The 16,353-nt window shown below is 45.8% G+C and overlaps 1 long non-coding RNA gene across 1 annotated transcript; it reads right to left on the reverse strand.

Moving 5' to 3' along the window:
- Window positions 1-864: 864 nt before the first annotated feature.
- On the reverse strand, window positions 865-8,330 carry LOC138283970 (uncharacterized). The gene is made up of 2 exons (XR_011201333.1): window positions 8,225-8,330; window positions 865-1,288 (listed from the first exon to the last, which is right to left on the reverse strand). It is a non-coding gene; the product is annotated as an uncharacterized lncRNA (long non-coding RNA).
- Window positions 8,331-16,353: the final 8,023 nt, after the last annotated feature.

Consider the following 16,353-nt stretch of genomic DNA (forward strand, 5'->3'; position numbering starts at 1 on the left):
GGTCCAAATACCGAATAGCAAACAAAATTGCGATTCGGTATTTGAAAATCTCAAATTGCAAAAACGGTTAACCGGCACAGCCTGATGACATCACAAGCAGGAAGTGAGTCTGCCCATGCTGTTTCCAGGTACCACACCCACAGGAGCAGTCAGAGAGTCACAGACCAGCCCCAGGGAGCAAGTGTGGGAGCAATCCAGGACCTAACACCAACATGGCCAATGCTGGCAATGGGAAGGAGAAAGGAGAGAGGAAGAGGAAGCTGAAATTCAGTGAGCAAGAATTGGAGGTGCTCACTGAGGAGGTGGTCAGGAGCCATAGCCGGCTCTTTGGGAAGAGCTCACTCCAGGTACCAGAGAGTGAGAAGCGAAAACTTTGGGCTGACATCCAGACCAAAATCTGTGCAGTGGGGGTTGCGCAGCGCTCTGTGGAAGAGATACGCAAGAGGTGGTATGACCTGCGTTCCCGTGCCAAGGAGAGGGTGGCCAGCAGGCTAAAGGAGGCAAGGAGCACAGGAGGCTGACCATCCAACCAGACACCCTCCACCCCCATGGAAGACCTGGTGGAGTCCACACTGCTTCCAGAAGCTGTCAGTGGGGTCACTGACATTGACACTTCCGGCACACCCAGCACCAGCAAAGTTAAGTCCAATAATGATGGGTATCCCCATATGTGCATGTACAAATGCTCCTTAGGAATTAGCAATTAGTGCAAAGCATTGTGATAAGTAGTCCATTCCACATCTTACATGCGGCACAACAATGCCTTATGGGATTGGTAGTCCACAACCCTGAGCTGAACATAGCACATAGATAGCAATTAAGTATACAGACACACAGAAGAACAACACACACAATTCACAGTGATACAATGTAAGTGTACATTTATTACTACTGAGCAACATTTGGTGATGCATACATAAATGACATGCTGCACATTGTCGTTGCAGATGGCTCAGGCCCAGCAGCAGCAGAATGTGCCAATGTGGGGGATGCAGAAACACAGCCACTGTCCGACTCAAACACCAGTGAGTCATTGTGTATAGCACCAATCAGATGCAGAGCAAGGGTATTACCTCTCCACGAGTTGAACTTGGATTCCGATGAAATGCCGGATGAAGGCCACACACCACCCCCAGAAGCTAGATCCACAGGAAGGCAGCAGTCCCTGCCCCAGCATCACTCAACTCACCGCAGGAGACCTCACGATGCAGGCACACAGCACACAGATGAAGGCGAGGCCCCATCAATCTTTGGTGGCCTTGAAGCATCCATGCTCAAAGTGCAGCGCCTGCAATGCAAAAACATGAGGGCAATGCACAGGCAGTTGCAGTCACACAATGCCAACATGGGAGGACTGCACAAGCAGTTGGAGTGTCTGAATGCAAACATCTGCAAGCTGCATGAGGGTCAGCAAACAGCTGCAGATAACACCAAGGAACTGACAAATGCCATTAAGGAACTCTGTACTGAGATCAGACATGTGCATGTGAGCCACCGCAGGTGCAAACGGCAATTCATGGGAATGTTCAATGGCTTTTGCAGATCCGTAAATCGTCTCGCTACATCAACTGCCCTGATATCACGGCGTGCTGTGGCCGCACAGGTGGAGGCAGCACATAGCAGTAGGGACGTTGCACAGGGATTGGTGCAAATAACCAACGTTCTGGATGCTATGCTGACGGCACAAAGTGCTACACCCAGCGAACTGGGTGTTGGGGATACTGAGGAGTCATCTAGCCTCAGCAGTCTTGCAGTCCCCGTGATGGAACCTAGGCATCGCAGTGCCAGGCACAGTACTGCCTGTGAGCCTGATACAAGAGGTGCCGGCGAGGCCACTGCGCACTCAGGTGGAATGCGTGGTCGTAAGAAGTGACATTGAGGGCTACAGGGGACTACCTTCACATGCAGCAATACAGTAAAACTATGATGATAATAGTGCGGCACTGTTAATGGCACATGTCTGCCTATTGTGCATTGCTTTGTCCTAGTGACACATATGTTACCTGAAGTCAAGGTAGTAAAGGTGCTAACTAGCGGCATACATGTCAGTGAGGTGGTGTTGTCATTACTTTCATCTGAAATGGTTGTGCGTGATGTCAGCACGCCTTTGCCTGCCCTCTGCTGCACTGGTCCTGCCTGCCGGCTGTAAGGGTGGTATGGGATCATCATCCTCCTCATCTGAGTCTGTCTCCGATATTTCCACAGGTATGCCCCTGGTGGTAGCTATATTGTGCAAGATTGCACATGTGGCCACTATTCTACAGGTCGTGTCCGATCTGTACTGTAGTGCCCCTCCACTTTTGTAGATGCACCGGAAGCGACTCTTCAGCAGGCCAAAGGTGCGCTCCACCACATTGCGGGTTGCCCTGTGTGCTGAATTGTATCTCCGCTCTGCTGGTGTTGCAGGATTTAGGTAGGGCGTCATCATGTAGGTGCGCACTGCGTAGGCACTGTCTCCTGGAAGGGACAGAGGGATATAATGAGTCGCTGTGCCATCTGATGTCACACTGCCATCAATGCAACATTGTAAATTTGTAAATTACTTAGTAGATATCCTTCACCAAATTCCCCAGCTAGCAGTCTTGTGTGAATCCCGATGTGGTGAAAGATGTACGAATCATGTGTGCTCCCTGGGTACCTGGCCACAAGATCAGTTATAATGTAGGAGGCATTGCATATCACCTGTATGTTCATTGAATGTTGTTTTTTACTGTTGCAGTACACATACTCTGTGGTCGATGTTGGACAGATTGCAACATGTGTCCCATCTATGGCACCTAGGACATGGGGGAACTGTGCTATCTGGTAGAAATCGATTTTTGTCTGTTGTATTTCCTGTGGGGTGTGGGGGAATCTGATGTACTGGTGTATCCTGCTCATCATGGCATTTAGAAATACATTGAAAAATCTAGAGAGGGCACCCTGTGATACCCCTCCAGCTGCTGGTATGACTCCTTGATAGCTCCCTGAGGTAAGTAGGTGCAGGGAGCATAATACCTGCACATGGGTGGGTATGCTATTGGTCCTGTGTGTTGTGTGCTGCAGTATGGGTTGTAGCTCAGCTATCAGGTCAAGTTTCATGGCTGAGCTCAACCTGTACTTATCAAAAGTTTCCTCCTCAGTCTGGTCAAAGAGGGTAATGCACACTCTGAAAATGCGCTCCTGTCTCCTCCTCCCTCTCCTCAAACCTGCCAAGATCCTCTTTCTCCTCGCCATGACGTAGAGTGCAGCCATTGTGGAAAAGAGGCTGAGGCATTCTGGGCCTCTTTATATAGGTTGCACCTGGTTACCACCTGGTTTCAATCCGTGGTAAATTGCAAGTGCAAAAGGCCATTCTGCGAATATTCGCAATTTGTGATTTTTTGATGCATCGCATAGCGACATGGTTTTGCGCGTCACAATCTGCGTATCGCAATTTGCAACCAGAAATACCGAATCTGTATTTGCGAGTCGCTATTCGAGCTCGCAATTTGCGATATGCAAATAGCGATTCGGTTTTTCATGTTGCAAATTGCGATATGCAGATTGTGACACGCAAAACCATGTTGCTTCGCTAAAAATTGCAATTTTTGCGATTCCTTGTGTTTGGCCTGCGAATGCCTTTCATACATCGCAAAACAAGTTTTTGCATTCACAAACGGCCGATTTCTGCGAATCGCACCGTTTGCGAATGCAAGAACGTTTGATAGATCTGGCCCTTGGAGACTGCTCCTTAGTACAAACTAAATGATCTTGTTTGGTTGTCCTAACAGAAACTATCTATTCCTGATCCCTGCCCTAAGTTCCTTCCCCAATTTGGGGGTCATTTTAAGATCGCTAACTTAGTCAGGAATTTTACACTATGACTGAAATTAACATCAAATTAGCACATCCATCCAGCAGTTCACATCGCTAGGGTTAAGAAAGCAACAAATACAGAGAAGGTGCCACCTCCTCCAACCGTAGTAGATGGGTCATCCGAGTGTGAGCATTTATTTTATTTATGAAGAGGAAAAGATTCTTGATGCTCACTGAGTAAGAAGACAGTCACAATATCTACTTGCCTGGAAAGGGTATGATGCCTCAAATAGGTCTTGGGAACCCAAGTCATTCATTCATTCACCCCACCCACTCCAGTCATTATTTCCCTAACAATCCAGATCCTGGTTTGAGGGAGTGAATGGGGGCCCTTGGGCAGAAGGAATTTGTGCTTTCCAGGAATCATGTCTAGTATTGCAGAAATGTGGTCACATCTCTTTGATGGCACAATACAAGCTTGCTAAGGGCTGGCCTTGGGGACTGTGGCAAAGGCCTAGTGGCAGGTCGTGAGGCAAAGGAGAGTGGAATCAGAGGGTAACACAGATCAGCACTTCCCAGGCAAGGTGGAAAGAGCCACAACATTCTGAAAGATCTGGAACATTCTGAAAAAGCCAGAACATCCTGGAAGGAGCCAGCAGGTTCCATACACTTGTGCGTCAGTGAGAGCTGGGAAGATATAAGCACCAGCCACGGGGTTACATCTTGCCTGGCAACATCGGCTGATGGATTCTCTAATCTGGTCAAATAGTTTGCACTTGGATTCCCTGCACCTTTCTTGATTTGCTACCCTTCAGTTCCCTCGCGTGGTTGGGGCAGCTCAAAGTAACTCTTTCCTTCACAGATGCTGAACTTTGCTTGATACCTCTCCTGAATTCCCTCTCCAACATCAAACACCTAAAGTCATCCCAGCTCCTGGTGTCTCTACTATTGGAGGCGGACTTCATATATTCGGTTCCCAGACAGTATCTTGTAATCAGGGAGCTAGTCACAGCCTCTCCACTTCAATCCCACTAATACTGTTACTCACAAGACATTGTATTCTGATGTACACTAGTAAATGCAGATTAATGGTACCACCAGTCAATGCTCCTGAGGTCAGCAGATCAAGATGCATATAGGGTGTTTTTTTTCTCGCAATCTCTCCCACTTTTGCCCCCGTACAGTCACTGCAGATTCTGGAATTCATTGCAGATCTTACTTGACTGAACGGGGAAGCAATGGGTTTAGCGTCGGCGTCCCTGGCCTGAAATCCAGTGAAATCCTATTATGGAGTCCCTGGTTACATGGAATCTTTTCCTAACTTCATGAGAGACTGCCTTGGAACTCCCTTGTTGGAGATTTCCAGACCTAGTCAAATTGTGCCGAATGAGAACAATCTGCACAACGTTGAAACCTCTGGCCTTTCTTATTTTCTACCTTTTTTAGGACTGCTCGCAATTGTAGCACTTTGCAATATATGTGAGTATTGCATTGTGTTGGATTGGACTGTAATTTCCACAGCGCTTTCGTGGGATTTGCAAGGTTTAAAGTGCTTTCTGGAAGGTTAAACTGTTATGTTTATAATATTTATCTAGTACTGCATACCCTTGGTGATATTATGAAGCACCCTGAGCTCTATCAAGTTCCTTGGTGTTCTTTACGGTGCATGATTAAAAGATTATTGTTTGTAGTTTGGCTTATATGGCATAAGGTGAGTGAGATGTATGAGGTTTAAACAAAGAGTTGAAAGCACTTTGTGCCTAATATTGCTAAGTATAAGAATGGGGTATAGCAGAGAGTGTGGTCATAGATGCCATTGTGCATGAAGGTACTTACCAGCTTTAAAGTGTGCTGATATAAACAACATAATGGTTATCAATCCATTGGAGGAGCTGATAAACCAAGGGAGCGCTATAAAAGGTCTGACAGAAGTGACGAATGAATGAATACAGGTGGGATGAAGGAGGGAGGCAGATTTTCGGCCTTAGGCACTGAAATTCGTCCCTGCCCCTTATGCTCTGGGAGGAGCAGTAAGTTGGTGCAGGGAACGTCAGAAGGAATGAGGAACAGGAAGGAGAGGGCAGACTTAGATGTTATGCGAGTCAGTGAGGCAAAGCTTTACACTGCCCTCATTTTGGAAGGTACATACCTCTCATCTCACCCTAAATTGGAGGATTTCACCCCTTTTTCACTCATATTCACCCTCCTGGCAAACAACTCCATGGACCTCGATGGTTACTTTTCAAACCCGTACCATCATCCAAAATCTGTTCATTTTTTACTCACTTAACCCTCTTAACATCTGACTTCGCCCAGAGCTCTCTAGGTACCCATTCTGTGTGTGAGTTGGTCATTTCGCATGCCGAGATTTTTAGTTATGTTTAACCCGTTATAAAACAAGTCCCAGAATTCAAAGAAAATGCCTGTACTGGATGACCTACTTATGAATGAGTCTGGGAAATCTCTGCTTCACTCACATTTGGGAGTCAACAGGGTAGGTAGGTGGCTAATGCAAGAGGGATAGAGCTGCCCTAAAGGCCCTGGCTAAAATAATAAGTAAAATAAAACCATCTATGAAGGTTACGGTAGTGTCTTTCTATTCCGATGTCCATATGATTGTATTAAGCCACCTGGTACGCGTGTAAGGGAGGTCACACATTCCTGTATCCTGACACCAGGCTCAGTGTCAGGGGATAAATGAAGGAGGTACCTGAACACTTAAGTTTAGTGCTGCAGTTGACCGTAATTTGGTTTGTGCGTCCTGTTATTCTCATTGCCTGCACACACTACATTGGCGACGAGAGAGGCGTATGCTGCTGTCACCCAGGCTGCACAACGCCAGCATCACCGCCTAGCCTTGATCTACCCACCCTCGAGCACCGGTGCTCTGCTGTGCCATCAGCTGGACTAGTAGCCACCCCAGTAGTCTTTGACCGTCAGCGCACCCCTCCAAGTTTTGGAATAACTACCGGAGCAGCGAGGCCTAGCGATCAGTAGGAAGACAATGTGGCCAACCAGAAGAACGAGGGGCTGTTTCAAGCACAGATGTTTTAGATCATGGCCAAAAGTGGGCTCTGGTCCAGGGCCCCCTCCTTTCTAGGGGACAGATCATTAAACTTTCAGGACAGTCCCAAACAGTGGCAACATTATGGGGCCACCTGCACAGTATGAAAAGGGGCTCCCAGGTCTCCAATATCTCATAAATATTAAAAGGTTTTACACTGAATGGGCCTCCCCCTGAAAGACTGGGGAACCCCTTAAAGTTTGGGGCCAACAAAGATGGTTGTCAATGACCAGATCAGAGTTGCTATGGGCGTGAATGAGCTGAAAATGGATAACAAACTGAGAGTTGTTCCGAGCAGGAGGCCAAACTATATTTGGCCCCGGGGGCGGGGGCCCAAATCCTTGAGATGTCCCTACCCACAAGCCGTACCTGAGGCTGCTTCTGTGCTCCCAGCGATGTTGGTCTCATGTACCTTTACACTGTGGTGACTGCACCTGGCTGCTAAGCTGCAACAGTGGCATGCATCAGGACGCAGCATTTTGAAAATAAACCCTTGTGCCTAAAATGAATACTGGCAAGTGGGGGTCCTGCCTGAACCAGCAGCCCATCCCAGCCTCAAGTTTCGTGCTACACAGCGTGGCATAGACATTACTGTCTCCTTTCAACAAAAGGAAAGACAAGCACACGCTGGGCAGCAACAAAGGAAAACAAGAAAAGACGATTGCACGCCAAATCTGGGCCAAGGAAATAGCTGCTTACCTAGATGAGACAAAAGTATAAAGCAGGCCAGGAGAATTTTGTTGCCTGGTCCCCAACAAATATTACTGTACTTCTGTCGAACTTCACGCAAACAGCACAAGGAGACTGCTAAATGCACTTAGACCCTCCATTAAGCAAGCGAGATGTTTCAGCTAATTTTCCAGCCACTGCACAACCTGATGCATTTGCGGGTAGCTCACTTCAACAACCATTCTAAGGAGACAGAGGAAACAGACGGAGAAGTGAAACATTCCTTCTTTCTGTACTATGCAGGTAATGAGATTTTCAAACCTTTGTGCAACCTCCAAAAATCAGAGGTGAACAGGAGTACAGGAGAGTGTAGTATTCTATTGTTTATATGGTGGTGGGGAAATGTGGAATGTGGGCGAGCGACCGTTCCGACCGCGGCAGTTGGTGTCAGCTGGCCGGGGAGGAGGATCGCGCTTTATTCCTTTGAATAAACCTCACAACTTCTGGCTACAAGGAGGTTTCTTGTCAATCCTTTACTACATTTTGGCCACGAGAGTGGCCAGCTTTAGTGGAATAAACGCGGTCCCCACGAACCCGAGTGTGCAAGCGGACGGTGGTTTATGGCACGCTGTGTACTACGTTGAAGTGTCAATTTCCCCTTCGTATGAAGTTCACAAGCGGAATGTCGTCAAGGAGGAACGCGTGTTTTCTCACCTGGTAATTTGTTTTGTTCTGAACTTCCAATTTGTCTGCCTTGTCTTGTTCTCGGCGCTGTTGTGAGAAAATCACGGTGTGAACCGAGGAAGTTACAAGCCCCGCCCTATCTTCCTTATTAGAGGAAAGCACACTACTCGTTCCTTAGCTAAGGGAAAGGAAAGATCCTTAGCAACCAAACAAATTGAAAGTGACACTTTAAACTCAACGTTGTCATGGCTTCTGCTATAAATATACCAGCACCATTTTTGGATAATAGGGGGCAACCCTCTATGCAATAGGAAGAGTGGATAGACCTATTTGAAAACTACATGGTGGCATTAGATGGGCAAAATTTCTCTGAGCACAGAAAGAAAGCACTGTTATTAAGCACAGTTGGCAGAGAAGCTCACCATATTTTCAAATATCTACCGGAAATTTGCAATGACGATGGACAACTGAGTGATGTCTATGAAGAGGTGAAACTACGTTTTGAAAAGAGATTTGCCAAGGAAGAATATATAGTGTTGTCACGTTACAAGTTTTATACCAGGCCACAAAGGGATGGAGAGTCGTTAGAAGACTTTGGGGGTCATTCTAACCCGCACCGCCAACAGGCTGGCGGTGCCCCGCTGGGCATTCTGACCGTGGCGGTTTGACCGCGGTCAGAAGTGGAAAACCGGCGGTCTCCCGCCGGTTTTCCGCTGCCCATTTGAATCCTCCATGGCGGATGGGGATTCTGACAGCCCATACCGCCATCCTGTTCCTGGCGGTTCGCCCGCCAGGAACAGGATGGCGGTATGGGTTGTCGTGGGGCCCCTGGGGGCCCCTGCAGTGCCCATGCCAATGGCATGGGCACTGCAGGGGCCCCCGTAAGAGGGCCCCACAAAGAATTTCACTGTCTGCATTGCAGACAGTGAAATTCGCGACGGGTGCCACTGCACACGTCGCACCTTCCCACTCCGCCGGCTCCATTCGGAGCCGGCATCCTCGTGGGAAGGTAGTTTTGCACTGGGCTGGCGGGCGGCCTTTTGGCGGTCGCCCGCCAGCCCAGTGCAAAACCCAGAATACCCTCAGCGGTCTTCCGACCGCGGAGCGGTATTTTGGAGGGGGAAGTCTGGCGGGCGGCCTCCGCCGCCCGCCAGACTTAGAATCACCCCCTTTGTCTCTAGTTTACATGAACTGTCAGTGAAGTGTAAATTTGGTCCTGTGACTGATGAGCTAATTCAAGATCAATTAATTGTACAGTGCAGGAGTAAAAAAATGCAAGAGCGGTTATGGGCTGCGAAGAACTCTTTACTGAAGGATGAATTTCCATTGCAAAGATCGTAGAAGAATCAGATTTGTGCATGCGAGAGATGAACAAAAAAGGGAATGGAAGCAGTGAAGGTGGAGAGGAAGTTGCTGTGATATCTAAGAAACCTAATCAGTTCAAGCACAGTGGTGCTTCAAACAGCAAACATGGATCAAGAGATTCGCCTAAAGTTTGTGGGCGGTGTGGGAGCTTTGCGCATACCAGCGATGCTAAATGGTGTTTTGCTATTAATAAAGACTACAGGAAGTGTGGTCGCAAGGGGCATTTTGCACGAATGTGTAAAGACAGCTTCAAAACAAGAGTTACTGTAGCTGATCCGACAGAGGAAGGCTGTGATAGTGACCGCATCTTACTTGTTCAGGCTTCTGGAACAGACAAAGGGAGAAAAACCAGGCTGAAAGGAGTCTTTACGACAAAGAAGTGGAACTAATGGTGGACTTGGGCTCACTGTATACTATTGTCCCAAAGTCATTGCGGCTTGAGTTTTGGCATGATATTTCTTTGTTACCTAAAGATATAACTCCTAGAGGGTATCAAGGGGTGGCGATCGCTGTTGTGGGTTACTTTACTTCTAGCATTAAGTTTGACAATCATTGTGTGGAAGGGAAAGTTTATGTGGCAGAATCTGGTCAGTATGATTTGCACATCATCATTGACCCTCATTCTGACAATAAGGTCTTGATGGTAGAAGATGAACCTTTTGAGAAAATTCTTGACGATGCTAAGGATGTGTTTGATGAGAAGTTGGGGAAGTTGAGAGGGTGTGTCCACAAAATTGTGCTGGAAGAGGGTGGTGTAGTAATGAAACACAAAGTGAGGAGAGTACCGTTGGTGGTGAGAGAAGAAGTGAAGAAATTGTTGCAAACTATGATAGATCAGGGCATAATTGAACCTGTTGAGGCCTCACCTTGGGTTTCACCAGTGATCATTAAAAAAAAGGGATGGCAAGCTTCGCTTCTGTGTGGATTTACACAGTTTGAATAAGTTTGTAGTCACAGACTCCTTTCCTCTTCCAAACGTAAATTAAATCTTTGCTCTCCTCAAAGGGGGGAGATTTTTTTCAAAATTAGATATGAGGAGTGCGTACCACCAAATTAGATTACATGATGAATCTCGTGCCCTCACTGCCTTCGTTACCATGGAAGGTACGTTTCAGTTCACCAGTATGCCATTTGGACTGTCTTCTGCAGCAAGTGTGTTTCAGAGAGTCATGTCGAGCCTGTTCTCGGGATTACATAATGTGTTGTATTTTCAAGATGACATTTAGATTTTTGGTCAAACAGTAAGTGAACATAATTCTGTTCTTAAAGCTGTTCTTAACAAATTGAAAGAGAGTGGTTTGACATTGAGGAGAGACAAGTGCAAATTTTTGGTGGAGGAAATTGATTACTTAGGTCATACAGTATCTGGAGATGGGTACAGACCCAAAGAAGACTTGCTAAATGCTATTCGGTCAGCACCCATTCCTAGTACCAAAGATCAGTTGCGCTCATTTATGGGTTTGATAGAGTATTACAACAAGTTTGTTGGGAATTTTGCAAGGAAAACTGAAAGTTTAAGAATGTTGAGGGGTCCAACTTCAAGTGAAGAAAGGAGCAACAGCTTGCGTTTGATATGGTAAAGGAAGATATTTGTGGAGTAGGTATTTTATGTCTCCTTTTGATACTCATCTAAGGACAATCCTGACTGTGGATGCGAGTGCGTGTGGTTTTGGGGCCGTACTGTCTCAAGTAAGTAATGGGAAAGAGGCTACTGTGGCTTTTGCATCGCGGTTATTGACGGCGTGTGAACGGAATTATTCTGTTATTGAACGCGAGGCTTTGGCTGCTGTGTGGTCAGTTGAGTACTTTAGAACCTTTCTTTGGGGCATAGATTTCACTTTACGGTCTGATCACAAACCACTACTCAAAGTGTTGAGTCCTGGTGCTGTGGATAAAGGTTCCGCTAGGCTTGCGAGATTATCTGCTAGACTCCAAGAATATCGCTTCAGTATGAGTTATATTCCCGGTTGGGAAAATGCTCGAGCAGACTGCCTCTCTAGACTCCCTGAAGGCCCATTGGGTTTGGTCAAGGGTGAGGATATACTTCAAGAACAAGAAGGAGCAGTGGCTTGGTTGAGGGACATTGAGGAGTGGGGTGAAGGCACGTTTTCGGCAGAGGAGTGGAGGACGTGTATGGAGAGAGACTCAGTACTCAAGGGTGTCATACGTATGATTGTAGAACGTAAAAGGAGGGACAGCACAGTTGTTCCTTCCTTGAGACCTTATTTAAAATTGGTGAATGAATTATCTGTTCTAGATTCACACTTGCTTATGAGAAATGACAAGTTTATTCCACCAGAAGGTCTAAGGAAGAGGATTTTTGGGTTGGCTCATGAGGGTCATTGGGTCAAACCATTACTAAGAAGAGAGTCAGGGAACACTTTTGGTGGCCAGGCATGGATGATCTGATCTCAAGGTGGGTTGTAGATTGTGCAACGTGTAAAGAGACCGTGGTGGAGTGTACGTGAAATTACCACCAAGAGCACTATTGAAGTGTTGAGGGACGTTTTTCTGGTAGAAGGTCTTCCCAGAATCCTAATAACAGACAATGGAACTCAACTTACTTCTCATGAAATGAAGAAGTTCTTAGAGAACTCAGGGATCATTCATAAGCATACTGCTCTATATAATCCTCAAGCCAATGGAATGGTAGAGAGAATAAACCGTTTGGTGAAATGCACAATTTTAATGGGTGTGCAGAGCGGAAGAGATATAAAGGAAATTATGAATGAGATGGTTTGGCCCCACTGTACTACATTAAATAGGTCTACAGATACAACCCTGTTTTGAAAGAATGAGGGGAAGGAAGCCAGGTTCGAAATTACTGCCAGCATGGTTATTGGATGGTGCTGTGTGTAATACAGAGTTTTTAAACAAAGAAACAAGGAAAAATTATATTGAGGAAGGTGATTGGGTAAAGATCAGGCATGGCAGAGTTGTTGGTGGTCTTTCTAAATTCTGGGGTCCTTTTAAAGTCAGAAAGGTGGGAGATAATCATGTTGAGTTGGAAAATAGGGACAAATGGAATAAAAGGAAGGTTGCGCTCTACCAAAGGAGGGAGGAAGGTGATGTGGAGGTTAAGGACAATTCTCATTTTAGTAGGGACTACAATAGTTTTATTTTCATGAGTGTTAAAGAGTTCATTACCAAGTTGGATGAGAATGCTTCTGGGGGTACTGAGCAAGTGTTGCATAGTCCGGTTATGAGTGGTACTGAGTGTGTTCAGGAGGGAGCAGATTCTGGTTCTGCAGAACCTGTTTCCAGTGATGGCTCTACAGATGGTGGTTGCAACCCAAGGACTCGCAGACGGCCTGGTTATTTAAGAGATTATATTCAGTTTGTTTGAACTGTATCTAGGTTTACTTTTGCTATTCAGTTATTAACATCGTTTTTTTTTTAGGTTAATTACTATTGTTATGTTGCTACATTAGTATCTTGTTATTCTCTGTTCTCTTTTCTTGTGCGTGTGGGTGTCTTGGGAAAATCGGAAGGGAGTGGGATGTGTAGTATTCTATTGTTTATATGGTGGTGGGGAAATGTGGAATATGGGCGAGCGACTGTTCCGACCGCAGCAGTTGGTGTCAGCTGGCCGGGGAGGAGGATTGCGCTTTATTCCTCTGAATAAACCTCGCAACTTCTGACTACAAGGAGGTTTCTTGTCAATCCTTTACTACAGAGAGCAACATTGATACAGAGGTGAGTCTGGACTTTGAAATGTTCAAAATGAGACAAGCCTGACAAAGAGAAGGTGAATCCACCATCATGTTCTGTGCTAGACAGAGAGAATTAGCCAGCACTTGCACAACGATGACTGGAACTAAGACGTTAGAGCAAAGTTTATCCAAAGCTGAAGGTTGGCGGTTTTGAGGTACCTCATCTTCAGAAAGCCTGGCATCTCGCTGGACAAAATACTGACCATCAATAGGCGCTGTGACCTTTCCCATGGTAGAACTGAGAAACTGGGGTTGTCCAAGGTCCTGGTGAAAGATAAAACTAAAGAGCACAGAACGATCAAAAGAGAAGATGCTTATGACATCAAAAGTGCCACCCACACCAGGGTGCAATTAAAAGAAAGAAAGAGGAGAAAAGAAAAAGGGTACTGCGAAATGCCCCTGCACCCGATGATGGTGTGCCCATCAAGAGGAAAAATCTCGTCTAACCACTTCACTCACATCTGAAGATGAGGCTGACACTAAAGCATTGCACCTTCACAGCATGCACTAGGCCACAGTCACATGTAAAGAAGAAGAGGAGCCATAGGGATGTAGCCATACTACACAGGAGTATGAAGGTGAAAGGGAGGAAGAAGAAATGTTCTTAATATCCTTTGCAAGCAGTAGGACTGGTAAGAAGAAAAGTCAACCCACATGTCAAGTAAGAATCCAGGGCACAGAGATCTGATTGATACCTCAGGTGCAAGCAACAACTTGACATATGGCAACTACAACCAAAGCTAATGCCAACACGAACCAAGATTTTTGCGTATGAGGGCACAAGGATGACCGGAACAAAGATGTGAGATCAAAGTTTATCCAAAGCTGAAGGGTGGCGGTTTTGAGGTGCCTCATCCTCAGAAAGCCTGGCATCTTGCTGGACGAAATACTGACCATTACTAGGCGCTGTGGCCTTTCCCATAGCAGAGCTGAGAAATTGGGGTTGTCCAAGGTCCTGGTAAAAGATGAAACTAAAGAGCACAGAATGATCAAAAGAGAAGATGCTTATGACATCAAAAGTGCCACCCACACCAGGATGCAATGAAAACATAGAAAGAAGAAAAAAGCAGAAGGGTATTGCGAAATGCCACTGCACCCAATGATGGTGTACCAATCAAGAGGAAACATCTGGTCTAACCACTTTGCTCACATCTACAGAGGAGACTGACACCAAAGCATTGCACCGTCACAGCATGCACCAGGCCACAGTCACATGTAAAGAAGAAGAGAAGCCGTAGAGGATGTAGCTATTCTACACAGAAGTATGAAGGTGAAAGGGAGGAAGAAGAAATGTTCTTAATATCCTTTGCAATCAGTAGGACTGGTAAGAAGAAAAATCAACCCACATGTCAAGTAAAAATCCAGGGAACAGAGATCTGATTGATACCTCATGTGCAAGCAACAACTTGACATATTGCAAACACAACCAAAGCTAATGTCAACACGCACCAGGATTTTTGCATATGAGGGCACAGAACTGCCACCCATTTCAAGGATATTTGTCACCACAGTCAAGCACAAAGCAGACAGCTGCAGCATAAAGTTCTTTGTAGTCATTCCAGGCATAGGGACACTGCTCAATTGCTTGACAGCAAAAAAACTAAGGGCTAGATGTTTGAAGACTGGTAATAGCCATTTGCCAAATAGCGATTTTTTGTGAACTCCTTGGTGCTGAATAACACATTTTCTGTTAACAATTTGTTGTAGACTCCCGTTCTAGTAAGAAGACTGCTGGATTTTGTGTGGCAGCACCACCAAGTATGGGGGACTTAGTCTGATCCCACATTGTTTGACAGCTGTCGGCCTAATCCTTTAGGCCAGCCAGCAGCACCTCACCAATACTAAAGGTAAGAGTGATTTGTGGCAGCCAATTGCATGACAGGCAGACTCTTCAGGGAAGTCGTGGTGAAATAGATCGTATCCCTTTCTTTCAGTTACACAATTCTCATGCATGCAAAGAAAAACAGAAGCAGCATCTTGGTTCAATATATTTTTTATTGAAGCACCTGCGTTTTTCGTAAAGAGGCATGAATTGTAATTATGAGGATAATGAAACACAGCGTTATTACAGCAGTGATCAGGAAAGTGAAACACAAGAGTCCCATCATTTGGCACAATAGCATGTCTAACATCCCTACCTACACTACTAAGGAGGTTATTCTAACTTTGGAGGAGGTGTTAATCCGTCCCAAAAGTGACGGAAAAGTGACGGATTTACCACTAGCCGTATTACGAGTCCATTATATCCTATGGAACTCGTAATACGGCTGGTGGTATATCCGTCACTTTACCGTCACTTTTGGGACGGATTAACACTCCTCCAAAGTTAGAATAACCCCCTAAGTTTCTACAGGAGAGCAAGCAGCAGTAGTAGCCTTAATCCGCCTTTCTGATCCCGGGAGGGAAGCCCAAACCCCATACCTGTGTTCACAGGTGAAGAAGAGGTCTGTTTGTCTATGTGGGAGGACTCCTAGCAGAATAAGAGGATCCAAAGGGTTTCAGCAGAAACTGCGGCGACGTGCAGAATGAGATGGCAAGCTGACTGGAATGTCCCTCTAAGATGGTTTGGGCAGTGTGATGTTTTATAATAACATAACTGTTATTCTAAGAACTGCCCTGGCGTGACAACACATTTTTCTGTGCAGGGTAGACAATGGACTCTTTGGACCGGCAATACACGGTACATATCATGTACAGCTTTAGGTTGAGCACAAAATGATAATGTTGGGCAAAGAAATGAATTACAAATTTGGTGTGGAAGGGCAACTGATAAAAGAATGAAAAACATCACTAAAATGAAGCTTTGCTAAAATAATAAACTGAATAAAACTGAAATGTAACTAGGTGGCAGGGCACAGGCCTCAGTTCTAGGACTAAATATATGCCCGTGTAAATACTAAAAACACTTCACGACAAATTCAAGGGCACTCATTTTATCAGCTTCTGAAGGAAGAAAGGCTGAATAGCCCCCTGAGATTTGAACCCACAACCGTGAGGACAAATGCAGACTCTTGAAGAGGATGCATTGGTCCACTGAGCCACCAGGGTCTCTGTTGACTTAGTAACACTCATTGAGCCACT

Source organism: Pleurodeles waltl, chromosome 3_1, assembly GCF_031143425.1.
Source record: "Pleurodeles waltl isolate 20211129_DDA chromosome 3_1, aPleWal1.hap1.20221129, whole genome shotgun sequence".
NCBI classification, from domain to species: Eukaryota; Metazoa; Chordata; class Amphibia; order Caudata; family Salamandridae; genus Pleurodeles; species Pleurodeles waltl.